The 4211-nt window shown below is 36.7% G+C and overlaps 1 pseudogene; it reads right to left on the bottom strand.

Moving 5' to 3' along the window:
* Positions 1-3239: 3239 nt before the first annotated feature.
* LOC129250395 (uncharacterized) lies at positions 3240-3950 on the bottom strand (annotated as a pseudogene).
* Between the last annotated feature and the right edge of the window lie 261 nt (positions 3951-4211).

Here is a 4211-nt window from a genome sequence, read left to right as displayed (position 1 = left end):
ACTGTGAATTAATTGTTCTTTGCTTATTATTATTTTCTATTAGCATATTAAGTGTAGTTTTGATTTCTACGAGGTCATCATGGTCTGGTGTGACAATGATAAATTTTAACATGGAGCTAAGAAAGTTAAGTGATCTTTGGTCTATATGGTAAATATTTGGAATGAGTTGAGTTTTCAGGGTTTCGATTTTGTTCATTAAAATTTGAGTTTCAGGTTGGTTTCTAAATTATATGCAGATTTCATTATTCTTTCGTATGGCACGATTATTTTTGAGAAATTAGATATGTGACACAAGAAGGTTGCGTCTTGATAAATGTAAACAGGATCTGCTTCTACTAGTACATATTTCCTATTGGCTAAATCTATTATAATATATTATCGCAAAGTACGTTAGAGAAAAGTAAGGTAAATATTATTACATATGTACATGCCTTTACTCTGATACTGTCCTTATGTATAATAACTCTTTTATTGGTGGTTATTGTATCACCGTTGTCTTTTTTGACGATATGTTTGGCGTATTTTTTTACGTTTTTGCTCCTTCTATGCGTCTTTGAATATACGACGTCTCCTTCTTTGTACTCGTAGTTCAGCTGTTTGCGATTGCGGTTGTGGTATCGCAAAACTCTCGCTTGGTTTTTTTTTGAAGACGCTTGTTGAAGACCCCCTTTGATTGAAAAACACGTCCTCGGGTCTCTCGTTGGTTGCCGAATGGATTGTTTTGTTGTATTGTCGGACTGCTCCAAATATCTGTTCGTCAGGTGTCGAACAGTGTTGATGTGCTAAGACTTTCGCGAGTTCTATTATGGTACTGTGCGTTCGTTCAACTTGACCGTTAGTTGTCGAATGATAGGCTGGAGTTTTGGTATGCGTTATTTGTAGTCGGTAAATGTTGATTCGTCACTACAAACTTTGCGTTTGGGCTTATTTGAAATAGTATCTCGTCAACGTATTTATATATGTCCTTTTTTGATGGTATTTTTCTCAAATGGCAGAATTTTGAGTATTTGTCGGTTGAACTAATGTAAATATATATCATAAAAAATCAGCTTAAGTGTATGTATTCGTCTACCTTGTTCGGCACTGGTGCTGAACCTATTGGTTGTTTATTTGGCCGGCGTTCATACTTATTTGTGAGGCAAATTTTGCAGTCCTGTACTTCGTGTTTACAAACGTCACGCATGATTGGCCAGTAGTGTCCGATCGAAATTTCCCGTGCGTTATTTTTGTAGTTTCTGTGAGCACGTTTGAGTGTGTCCTATATGATTTATTAGTTACCTTTGGTTTAATTATATTTTATAGTCTGTCTAGCAATTCAGTTTTGGTGTTAAAAAAAGCGTATGCTGGCTGTTAGAAAATATATTTTGTGAGGATATTTCGACGAGGTTCTGGTCTTACTGTTTTATAACAATTTGATTAACGATTGCTTTACGCGTTTGAGTTTTTGTGTTGGGGAACTTTGTGCTGAATGTTGGGAGTTATCAGAATGTAAAGTGTTTATTAGCTGGCGGGAAAGTGCATCAGCAACAACGTTCTGATGTCCGGGTTTGTAAACAAGTTTTGCACCGTATTCTTCAATGAAATTTTTCCATCTCTTTATTTTGTATTGGATTTTTTTTCTGATATGGAGAAGATTAAAGATTGGTGAACAGTGTAATTTGTTAAATCAAATATACCATACAAGTAGTTACGTAGTTTCTGTAGTGACCAAACAATTGCGAGTAACTCTTTTTCATTCGTGGAGTAATTCTGTTCTGGTTGGCTAAGTGTTCGCGAAATAAATGATATGGGTTTCCGGTTTTGCGATAATACAGCTCCTATAGCGTAATTGCTAGCATCTGTGGTTAATTCGTAGGGTTTATTAAAATTGGGTTGAAAGAGTTCAACCTGAGCTAGCAGTTCCACTTTAATTTTTTTCAGCGCTTCTAGTTCAGGTTCGTCTAAGGTGATTTTTATTATTGCGCTTTGATTTTTGGATATGCCACCGTTTTCTCCTCTGAGGAATGTAGTGAGTGGTTTGACAATGGCTGCAAAATTCTGTATGAATTTCCTATAATAACTAGCGAGGCATAGGAAAGATCTGAGTTCCTTCAGTGTTATGGGAATACGAAAATCTTTAATAGCTTGTATTTTTGTAGGGTCTTCTGTGATCCTGTTGTATTTAATTATGTGACCTAAGTATTCCACAGAGTCTTAGAAAAAGTGAGAATTCTCATTAGATATCTTCATGTAGGCTTGGTGAAGCACATTTATAATTATGCGAATGTGTTCGATATGTTCTTCAGGAGAAGAAGAATAAATGAGAACACCATCTTTATAAACGTAAGCCAACTTGCCGATATATGGTCTAAGGATATAGTCTACGCATCTTTGAAAAAAGAAGGAGAATTTTTCAGACCGAAAGGGATGCGAAGAATTTCCTATATGGCTCCATTTACACTAAAGGCAGTTTTTTCCCTGTCGGACTCATAAATAAGAATCTGATGGAAGCCTGATTCTAAATCTAACTTTGTAAATACTTTTGCAATACCAAAACTCTATATAGTCATAGTCACATCAGGTATGGGGTATCTATCTGTGATATTTTGAGTGTTTAGCTACTGAAAGTCTGTGACCATTCTGCGCTTAGGCTTCCCTTGTTCATCGGTACCTTTTTTAGAGACTGTCCAAATGGGAGAGTTGTACGAACTTTTGCTTGGTTGAATTATTTCATTTTTTAAAAGTTTCTTGATTTCTGTGCTAATGAAGTCATTATCCGACATAGGGTACGGATATTGCTTGGTTCAAATAGAATCTTCGGATTTCGTTCTAATGGTAGCTTGTATCGCGATAGTAATATATAAGGTAGCACTCTGTTTGTGACTTCATTTTTTTTGCATACGTTTTTCAATTTCTGCAATATATAATACTTTTCACTATTAACTGTATAATTTATTTTTGGTACAGATTCACTTTCTTTCCTGGCCCTATACTTATAACTGAGCTTGTACTCGAAAAGGTCGATCTCTGCTTTTATTTTTCTAAGTCCCTGTTCCCCCAGAAGCATATAAAATTCTTCTTATGCATCTGTTTCAAAAAATGTGATATTATGTTCTAATAGTGTTGCAATTTTTTTGATTTTGTTATTGAATAACCGTGAAGGGTTTCCACTTTTACAGGTTTTATGGAAATAGACTCACCGAAGTTACATTTTGTACTTATATACTTGTTGGTTGCTCCAGTGTCGATCAGGATGTTAATTAGTTTGCCTGTATCCCTGCAGTGGCGTTGCAGACACGCAAATCGTTTATGCGCCTTAAAAAAACACTGCCTGTTTCATATTAATCATTTCCGTATTCTGCTGCAAGCGATTGCATTTTTTCTTCGCGTGTTTGATTCACACGTTGCACCTTCTGTTGTGTGTTGTAGTTACGAGATGAAGGATTTCGGTCTCTTTTTTGAGAATCTCCTCGAAATGGATTATTTGGAGCTAATCCTTGCATTTGGCGGTCATAGCTGTTTTGTTGGGATGGATCTACGTCCATTGGTTCGAGCTGTTGCCTGGGTGAAGTTTAGTTGCATTGCACCTGTACGTTGGGTCAGTACCTTTGTGGTATCTCATAATATCTTCTGCCTTGGTTTTGATACTGCAATGTACTATTATATTATCTGTGCTGATTATATTACGGAACGTCGAATTGTGAGTTCACGCTATCGTGGTATATCGTACTTGCGATAGCGTAAGCGGTTTCTAAGTCATTTGGATTGTGGCTATATAGGGTGTCGCCGGTATATTTGCTGTTCAGACAAAGAATGAATGCCCTTACAGCTTTCTTGTTCGCATACTCTTTCATAGGTGATGTATTTCCTGAGCTATCCCTCTCAACTTTATTGAGTGCAAGATTAAGTCCCTTACTGACTTCGCAATGGAATTCTGCCAAGGTTCTTTTTCCCTGCCTTATTCTCTTCATTTCTTTGAGCAACACATGCAGTGGTCTCTGGTCCGCGTAAGTGTAATCGAGATGGTCTATTATATCATAAAAATGGAATTTGGTGTCGTGGTTAATTCAAATGTCGGCCGCCTCTCTTAAAATTTTCGAATGTATAATAGAGAGTGCCGTGCAGTAAGTGGGTGTAGTAGAGTAATTCTTTACATTTTCCATGTGTGCCCAGGCACGTTTTCTCCATGAACGATATTGGTTCTTATTGCCTGTGAATATGGGTCACGTTTT

This window comes from Anastrepha obliqua, chromosome 6, assembly GCF_027943255.1.
Source record: "Anastrepha obliqua isolate idAnaObli1 chromosome 6, idAnaObli1_1.0, whole genome shotgun sequence".
Taxonomy (NCBI): domain Eukaryota; kingdom Metazoa; phylum Arthropoda; class Insecta; order Diptera; family Tephritidae; genus Anastrepha; species Anastrepha obliqua.
Note: the sequence above shows the minus strand (reverse complement) of the source record. Positions and strands in the feature narration are given on the sequence as shown.